The 10657-nt window shown below is 36.1% G+C and overlaps 1 pseudogene; it reads left to right on the top strand.

Annotated features, from left to right (window-relative positions):
- The first annotated feature begins 9337 nt into the window (after window positions 1-9337).
- Window positions 9338-9485, top strand: LOC126014597 (uncharacterized; annotated as a pseudogene).
- Window positions 9486-10657: the final 1172 nt, after the last annotated feature.

Here is a 10657-nt window from a genome sequence, read left to right as displayed (position 1 = left end):
CACTATCAACAGACTGTTTTACTCCTTTATATCATCATTCCTTTACCCTCTAGTCTCTGAAAAACCACCTTATTTTGTTATGTTTTATCTATATGTATTTGCTTTGATTTTCTATATGCTACAAATGAGTGAAATCATCTGGTAATTGTCTTTCATTTTCTGACTTATTTCACTTAACATTATCATCTCTAGTTTATCAATATTTTTATAAAAGGCACAATAACTTCATCTTTTTTAAATGGTTGAATAGTATCCCATTGATTATATAGATCATAACTTCTCTACCAATCATCCATCAATGGGCATTTAGATTGATTACAAGTTTGGCTATCCTGAAAAATGCTTCAGTGTATATTTTTTAATCAGTATTTTCATCAACTTCCAAAAAGTGCCAACCCATCTCTTGAAATAGTGTCTTTTTTCAAAAGTACATCCATAGTGGTATATTTTGTTGTTTCTTTGATACAATATAAATTTACTTGTAAGAAGAAAATATACATCATCACTTATCATTAGGGAAATCCAAGTCAAGACAACAACAATGAGATATCAAAATGCTGGAACAATCTCTGCTGGTGGGAATGTGGCCAGGTCCAGTTTCAATGGAAAACATTATGGAGGGTTCTCAGTAAACTCAAACTTCATCTGCCATGTGACCCACCATTCCCTCTTTGGGTATCTATCACCAGGACAGAAAAACATTCATCCAAAAGGATACATTCATAACCACTATTCATTCCAGCACCCAGTACAATAGCTAAGACATGAAATTGACCTAGATGTCCAACAATAGACAAGTAGATCATGAAGATGTGCAGATCATGAAGATATACACAATGGAATACAACATAGCTGTGAGGAAAGATGCAATCATGCAATTTGCTGCAATGTAGATGGGACTAGAAGATATTGTGTTAAATGAAGTAAGCCAGAAGAAGGAGAAACACAGAACGATATCACTTATATGTGGTATTTAGAATAACTTCATGAAGAAACACAATGCTCTAAATGGTAGTTGTTTTAAACACCATTGTCCCCAGAGTAGAGCGAGGAGAAGGGAAGAAACTGACTGAAAGAGAAACACAAAAGCTTTATTCTCTGATATACTTCAAAGAGACCTGCAACAATGGATACAGCTGTTTAGATTGAGCAGCTATTCAATTAACTGCTCTTTATAGATGTCTATAATACAGTTCTAATGCTTTTATCCACTTAAACAGGTGCAGAATGTATTCGGAAGACATGGACTTCCAACTACAGTGCCCATTATAAAAATTTTAATGTCTTAATTTTAATATGTTTGTAATAACGCTTTAATTTTTTGTTCACAGTGGTTCTTGGAGATATAGTTTGGTTGTACTAGTTTTGTATTACAGTGCTATTTTATATTAGATTCAAATTACAGTGCTCATTATGATAATGTCCTGACAAATATCCTAAATATCTATTTCTTTTCCATATAATTTTGCCTGCTAAGATGGTTTAATTTTTTTGTGTTTTTGGTTTTTTTTTAGTTTTTTGGACCACACCCTGCAGTGCTCAGGGGTTACTCCTGGCTGTCTGCTCAGAAATAGCTCCTGGCAGGCACGGGGGACCATATGGGACACCGGGATTCGAACCAACCATCTTTGGTCCTGGATCGGCTGCTTGCAAGGCAAACGCTGCTGTGCTATCACTCCGTAGATGGTTTAATATTTATGATCACAAATATTATTGAAATAGGCAACTGCATGCCATAGATTCTTGCTACCATGGTCATTCATTGAGTATATTCTTGCAATTTATTTTTATTTAAGCTATCTTACAATTATATCCCTATGCCCATGTTGCCAGTGTCCTTTCAGGAAAGGAACCTGAATGCTCAAGAGCCATTTAGATCAGGGGTCTCAAACTCGCAGCCCACAGGCCGTTTGCGGCCCTCCATACAACATTTTGTGGCCCACGGTCAGCCTTCAAATATCGCAGCATTCGCGATTATTTGCTTACCGAATAATCGCAATAAAAATCGCATTAGTAAGAAAAAATCGCACTAAACATTCACATACCCTGAGCAGTTCCGTTCGGGGTATGCAAATGTTTAATGCGATTTCTTGCGATTTTTTTCTTACTAATGCGATCTTTTATTGCGAATATTCAGTAAGCAAATAATCATGAATACATTGCGCCTAGCACAGACGTCATTTCCGCTGCTCCTGCCCGCTGTCCCTTGCATTATCGGAGGCCTAAGAGGGAGAAGGGAGAGAAGTTTATTACAGAATTAGATTTTGTCATACCTTCATCATGACTTCATCAAAGCCTGTAGTGAAGAGAAAGATTGATGATGAGCACAGACAATTTCAGGAAAAGTGGGAGACGCAGTATTTCTTTGTTGAGCACAGGGGCATCCCCACATGTCTTATTTGCTCAGAGAAAGTAGCAGTGCACAAGGAATACAACTTGAAACACCATTATTCAACTAAACAGGCTGAGGAATGTGTAAAATATCAAGGAAATGAGAGAGCAAAGCGGGTTGCCAGTCTTAAAGCATGTCTAATGAGGCAACAAGATTTCTTCAAGAAAGCAACCAAAGAGAATGTTGCATCAGTTGAAGCTAATTACATGGTTAGTGAGATGATTGCTGAGGCAGGGAAACCATTCACAGAAGGAGAGTTTGTTTAAAAAATGCATGTTACAGGCTGCAAGTATTATCTGTCTGAAAAAGAAAAGTCAGTTTAGCAAAATCAGCCTTTCTGCCAATACTGTGGCAGAGCGCATTTCTGACATGTCAAGTGACATTTATCATCAACTGTGTGAGAAAGCCAAATGTTTTGATGCATACTAAGTTGCTTTTGATGAGGGCACAGATATAACAGACACTGCACAGCTCACAATTTATGTCTGTGGTGTTGATTGCAACTTTGAATTGACAGAGGAGCTGCTCACAATAATTCCAATGCATGGCCAGACCACGGCTAATGAGATATTTTGGCATCTTTGTGATGCCATTGAGAATGCAGGTTTGCCATGGAAGAGGTTTGTTGGAATAATAACCGATGGAGTGCCATTGATGACAGGGAGGAAAACTGGACTGGTGGCACTTGTTCAAAAAAAACTTGAAGAGGAGGGTGTAGAGAAGGTCATTGCTCTTCACTGCATTATCCATCAGCAGACCCTTTGCAGTAAATGCCTGCCGTGAGATGTCTGTTGTTGTGCAATGCATCAACCAAATCAGATCCAGGGACTTAAAGCACAGGAGGTTCCGTGCTTTTTTTAGAGGAAATGGAGTCGGAAAATGTAGATGTGCTCTATTTCACCGAGGTATGTTGGCTCAGCAGGGGAAATGTCCTGAAAAGATTTTTTGAGTTGAGAGAAGAAGTGAAAGCCTTCATGGAGAAGGATGGGAATGCTGTTTCTGAGTTGAGTGATCACAAATGGCTCATGGACTTAGCTTTTCTTGTTGACATCACACATAAGCTGAATGTACTAAACAAGATGTTACAAGGCCTGGGGCAGCTTATCAGTGCTGCCTATGACAACGTGAGAGCATTCTTCACAAAACTTGTGTTATGGAAATCCCACCTCTCTCAGACAAACCGTTGCCATTTCCCAGCATGCAAGGAACTTGTGGATGCAGGCATACCATTCTGTGGTGAGAAATATGTTGATGCTGTTTTTAAGCTAGAGAGGGAATTTGCAGACTTCAAAAATCACAGAGCCACTTTCCAAATTTTTGTGGAGTCCTTTTACTTTTATGTGCAAGATGCCCCTCCTGTGCTTCAAATGGAGCTCATTGACCTGCAATGCAATTCTGATCTCAATGCCAAGTTCAGGAAGATTGGTGGAAAAGCAGACATGCCTGGGCAATTTTTGAGAGAATTGCCCTCCAGCATCCCTGAGCTTTCCCGAATGTTCAAGCGCACCATGTGCCTTTTTGGGAGCACATATTTGTGTGAAAAGTTATTCTCCACATTGAACTTCACTAAGTCAAAATACAGGTCTAGACTTAATGATGATCATCTTCAAGCCATACTGAGGGTCTCAACTGCTTCCTCTCTAAAGCCAAATGTGGTTCAGATTTGTGAGAAGAAGTGCTGTCAAGTCTCTGGCAGCAAGGAATAGGCAAAAGATGCCATGTTCAGAAGAACTGTTCATGATCGTCACTCAATGTTCTATTCATGTTCAGAAGAAATAATTAAAACTTAATAATGACATTTGAGGACTTTTTTTGTGTGAAATCTCTTATGCGGCCCTGCCTCAGCCCAACTTTGCGCAGCCCCTAGGTAAATTGATTTAGATGATACTTCATGGATTTATTCCTTTTACAGTGCTCATTATCACATTACTTAGTATTATAGATTTGAACATCATGATTATTTTAAGAATGTTCTATGCGTAATATAACTCAGAAATCCTTTTTCAGCAAAGTTTACCCTCACCAATAATGGTTTACCTAGGAATTGGAAAACCTTTCAACCAGCTGGTTTTATATTTTTAAAGTACTCTGAACATTTCCTCCTGGGTCAGTTTTTCAACTGCAACCTATGGGTTGATCTTCATCGTGTGTGTGTGTGTCTGTGTGTGTGTGTGTGTGTGTGTGTGTGTTGGCCACCTCTATCTCTGTCTAATTTCCATCTGTATTGTACATAATGCCTGACAATGATGTATATACTCCTTCCCCCTGTTATATATAACTCTTCCTATACCCCTCCTCACCTGCTTACCACTTTACAAATCCTTTCCTCTCCTTTTGCTCTCTCACCCCTAATTTGTTATCTCTCTTTACTTATACCATTTTACCATCAGTTTTTGTCAGAAACCAGAATGTTCACTCCATTCCAACCCACTGCCAGCCAGCTTCCGAAGTGATAGGACAGCCTCCCAGCCCACCTTTCCTTGGACTGGAAAGAAGCTGCTACTTCTACAGCTAATGACTTACTCTCAATGGACCCTTTTCTTCCACTTTTCTTTCTGTGGACTCTTGTTTGCTATTGGATTTAGCTTTTGAGAAACTCTCTACTCGATAACATTTCCTGATCCATGACTGCTGTGAGCCATTTTTCAGACCCCACAAGACCATGTCGCAGGTTGAATCTGTTTTCCAGATTCTATTACCCACTCCCAGACTATTTTAAAAAACTTAAAGCTGATATGTATACATAGATATATCTATGTATGGGGCTGGAGCAGTGGCGCAAGCCCTCACTAGCCTAGGAGGGACTGCAGTTCGATCCTCTGGTCCCCCATATCATCCCCCAAGTCAGGAGCAATTTCTGAGCACATGTCCAGGAGTAACACCTGAGTGTCACTAGTGTGGCACAAAAACCAATAAATAAATAAATAAATATGTGTATATATATATATATATATTTCTCTAGGTGTATTTCCTTACTAGGTATAATTCTTATTGTCTATTTTTTTATGTAGATGTAGTTTTCCCACCCCTTCTTTAGATTTGTTTAGTAGAAAATTTTAGTAGATAAGTTTCTCTTGGGGTCTAAGTTCATTAAAATTGGGAAATCTTATGTATAGAAAGAAGTTCTTATCTTATAGGAACTCCTAAATTTTTTATTACAAGGGACTGCCTTTCACCCTGAACATTTGTCATAGTGATTTGACTTAAGCTTCGGACATTGACCATTCACCCCTGAACCTTGGATCCCATCTTTGGAACTAGCCCAGTTTTCTGCACCAGCATCAGGAATCAAACTTCTACCAGGAAAGGCTTTAATGATGCCCTGTCACTGACTTTCTCAAGGGTGTATTCATATGACACCCTGATAACTTGGCAACATCAACAACTTGCTTTTAGGGTGAGTTTCCCTCTTTCATCACCTAACAATGGATGAAACCAGAGGACACTCCATGACACCCTGACTTTAACACAGGATCTGTGCAAAAACCAAGATCTTTAATTACTAAAGCCCAACTGCGATACCTGTGGTTGAGGAGAACTTTTCTTGGGAATATGAAGAAAGACTTTGGGATTAGCAACTTCATATGCCTGTAACCTGTAGTTGATCTTATGGCAGGATGCTTCCTGAATAGGGACAGCCTGTTTTTAAGCTCAAGGGTTGTTGCTGGGTTTGTTGTTTTTGTTTTTTGTTTTTTGTTTTTTTTTGTATTTTTCACAACTTTTGCTGCACCTATGCAAAAAACTGCCACCCCATTTTTTTTTTATCTTTTAGACTTTGGCTCCACCTTTTTCCCAGAACCCTGGAACACAAATTACTTTGTTTTACCTCTATTTCTGCATTTTTCTAATAAAATTAAAAAGGAAGTGAAAGTATGGGGAATCAGGGGCCAAGTGGTCTCAGATGAATGTGATGGAGATAAAAAAAAAAGAACAGAAGTAAATATCCAATCCCAAGTCAACTACAATAGAATCAAGATGCTCTAACTATAACAATCTAAGCATAAAATGGGCCTGTTATACTGGCAGGCCATAGGGCCAGAGTATGTAATATATAGGGTGCACTCTGGAAACATTGATGGAGGGAGGTCAACAATGGTGGTGGGATTGGACCTGATTTATTATATGTCTGAAATCCAATTATGAAGGATTTTGTGAATCACAGTGGTTTCAATAAATTAAAATAAAATACCATTTAGCATTACTAGGTAACTTTAAGATATCAAAATGTGTAATTTTCAGAGAGTCATTAAAGCAAGTTTCAAAAATAGACTAATATTAATTAATTAGAGTTTAAGTCCTTAAGAAACTATGTTATATATTACTTATAGTCACCCAAATTTTAGTGGGTGTATAAAAACCTGATTGTGAATGGTGATTAAAATTTCATAGGGAGTCTGGAAGAAGAAAATAAAATCCAAACTGTTTGCATAAAGACTTCCCATGACTCTACAGTATTATGTTACTCCAGAGAGGAAACTATAGCAAACTGTCCAAATTTAATAATGTGGAATCATGAACATAGAGATTTGAGTTATATTCTGAAACTTTCAGGATGTTTAACAATACTATAGTTCAACACAAATAATTTGCAGCTCATTCTATTGCTTATCACTGCTCTTAGAATAAAGGGAAAAATTAATATATTCCATATCTACTACTATCCTTGCTAACTTCTTTACAAAATACTTTTTTCACTAATCCTTACTTTCCATATCTTAGGATCTTAACATAATACTGCCTTTTCCTCTCGTAGCAACACATACCCTCATACCACACCCTTCACTTAGCTAATACCTCTTCCATAGCAAATCCTAATGTCATCTTGCCAAAACTGTTTCTCAAGCCAATTCATCATAGAATTATTCCCCCAATAAAAACTCTCATAAACTATCAACTTCTCTTTTATTATCATTCTAATAAACATCCTATATTAAAATATATTTTCATAAATTCCATAAATGCAAAAAATCTGTTTAAATGAGTTCTACTTAACATAATCTATTATAAATTAGTGTGAGAATACACTATGTTATTCTTGACCTACTATGGCATAATCTAGTATAGTAGTATGCTTAAATGTTTCAGAAGAAAATAAAAAAAATAAAAGTGGTGAAGAGAGGCAAGGAGGGAAGGTAGAATGGAGACTGGAGGATAAGTAAGAGGGAAAAAAAGAGATGGAAGGAGGGTGGAAAAAAAGGTAGACAGAGGGAAGAAAAGAGGCATAATACCACATATAGATACAGCTAAAACACTTGAAAATGCCACATATTATTTAGAAAAAAACTACAGAAATTATCTAGTTTATTAATTCCTTATATTTTTAATTAAATTTCTTTAGATAATGTAGTTAAAGTTGTTCACATAACAGTACAGTTATTTCTGGCAGTAACTATTTAATTAACTTAATTTAATTAAATAATTAATTATTACTACATTCAATATTCCAACATCATTATCAGTATAAATTATAGTATACCACAATGTAATATTCTCTCCATATTTGTCATCAGTTTCCCAACCTCACCAAAACCTGCCCTTTGGCAGATATGAATAATTTGCTTATTTTTTGCTACAACTATTGGTAACGTAATTATCAAAAATAAACTTCATTAAAAGAAAATTTGTGAAATTGTCATATCTTGCAATGGGATCTTGTGTCATTATACTAGCCTGTATGTTGCTAACTGAATGTTCTATTGATGGTTTTGTTTGTTAAGCTTATGTGACTTTGATGAAAAATTTACATCTACTTTGGTGTATTCCTACAGGGAAATAAGTATCAAAATTAAGGGAGTGTCACACACAGTCACATATATTGCCTCATGGTCCACGGCTTTGGAGATCTGTGGCACTGGGCTAATGAATTTATATGGCAACAACAGAGTTTGTAGATGCCTTCCAAAGATGAGTCTATAGCGTTGCAACTTGCAAAGGCATGGCAGAAGTTTCTGGATAGGCTACCCAACTCTCCATTTTTTTTAATGAGGAAATTGAGGACCTCAGAAGTTAATAGTCTAATCATCCAGCTATTATTGGAAGAACCAGTCCTCAAATCCGGATCACCCACAGTGAAGCCCACACTTTTTCCACATTATCAAGTTATCAATTAGCACTTTTGTGTCAGAATAAGTTTTTATCCTTTGATTGTTTAAGCTTATTACATGATGTGTCACATAGCAAAACATACACATATGCATATGTGTGTTAACATTATAAACAAAACATTTCTGTTTATTGTGTTTAATATTCTTCTATTGACCAATCATACATTTAATGTCCTTTATCAAGCAAAATACAGAAAAAAATTGAATCCTTCAGTCATGACCTTGTTAAAAACAAAACATTGTGATAACTGACTATCTCAGAGATACCCATTGTATATTGAATATTATCTCTAGCCAGTTGACAGAAAGTAATTATTGATTTCTGAGCACTATATCCATTACGAATTGCTGGTTGGATATGGTAAGACCAAGAGGAAGAGGGAAAACAAAGATAAAGCAATATCTTACACATGTTAACCTCAGTTTCTTAAAACCTACATTGAAAAAAGCTTGGGGCTGATTTCTATTGGCCTGTGTGCCTTTTTTCCAACATTCAGTTATCTAAAATTACTCATCTTTAATTATATATTTCCAACAAGGCCCAGTTTCAGGAAGCCATTATTAAAGTTCCTACTAAATTGGCCCCTTGTGTATTAGTCATTATTTTAATATTCACTGTAACAACATTTTCAATAGTGTATTGTAAATTTAAAAAGCAGGAAAGAAATTATTCTATACTAATACCAAGTATTAATTCAGCAAGTGAAACAATTCATTTAAATCTAAGACCCAACAGTGTTTTTCAATCTACACTCATATAATAACCCTCATCACACAATCATACAAATATACCATTTAATTGATCACTACTTTAATAAATACCTACCAAAAAACAAACCTATCATTGGGTAAAGTAATCCTTACCTGTTCATATTTTTAGAGAATAGAGATAATATGATGATTGGAGTGTGCATGGTCCATGATTAACACCTGCTCAATTAGGAGGAAAAAAGTAAAAGACAAACCTAGAGCATAAAACTTTTCCTGAAGATTTCAAATTGTTTGTATTTTGAAATAAGATGGTAAAGGTAATGATGACAATCATCCCCATGAGAATTATAGTAATGAATATTGAAGAGCCAGAGAGCTATTACAGTGGGTAAGGTTTTTGCTTTGCATGTGGCTGACCTAGTTAAAAGCCCAACACCACGTATGGTGCTCTGAGCTCTGCAAAGAGTGACCCCTACGCACAGAGTCTGGAGTTATCTTTGAGTATCATTGAGTGTAGTCAAAAAAAAAAAAGACAACAAATATTGATAAATAAGCATGACCAACATGTAATTTAGTTATGTGACGAGGGTATTTACCATATATTTATTATGCATTATAGTAAGTACTTTATATGCATTAATGTTTTGCTTAATACAAGTCCTTCTGAAAAAAGTCATTTATTGATCTATTTTATTAATTTATTAATAAATGTATTAATCATTGATAAAATGTTGGTATTCCTACTCCAGTCGTAGTGAATTTTAAACCCTGAGCATTGTTAGAGTTGCCCTGGTGGTTTCTGGTATTTTGCAGACAAAGCAGTAACATGTCCTAGAGCCCTACCAATGAACCAGTTCTTTGAGTATCACAAGGACTGGCACTTAGGACTCCTGAGTCACTTGCCCTTCAAAAGAGCCTACATGCAGAAACACTTTGATGCACTGCCTACTCCCCTGCATCCCACTCAAAAGTGTGTCAGACACCCATACCACACACATATGCATGTAGTAAATCACATATCCCCACATAAGCAGCCTACCAAACACACAATATATAGACCACAGGCACGTGTGAATGTTCATTTTCACAAGTACATAATGAAAACTAAAGGTTTAAAATTAAGGCATGCCACTAAAAGCAGATCTATGTACTAAGTTGCCTAATTTTACCAAGATTAACCTAATTTATTCCTCTAACTTTTGATTCTGAGCATGTGACCATATCAATTATTTAACCCCATTAGTATTACTATCAAGACAATTCAAAGTCCCACCAGATGTTTGAGCCAGAATATCACGAATTCAGAAGACTGATAGTTATGCATTATAGAGAACTATATTATACATCATTATTTTTTATTATAAATAAGGTAGATATAGAAGTTTTCAAGGTAATGGTACATTAAGTGGTATATTTTCAGTTATAATAATAAAACTATTGATAAAAGAAA

The sequence above is a fragment of the Suncus etruscus genome, chromosome 7 (genome assembly GCF_024139225.1).
Source record: "Suncus etruscus isolate mSunEtr1 chromosome 7, mSunEtr1.pri.cur, whole genome shotgun sequence".
NCBI classification, from domain to species: Eukaryota; Metazoa; Chordata; class Mammalia; order Eulipotyphla; family Soricidae; genus Suncus; species Suncus etruscus.
This window is presented reverse-complemented; position numbering and strand designations above follow the sequence as displayed.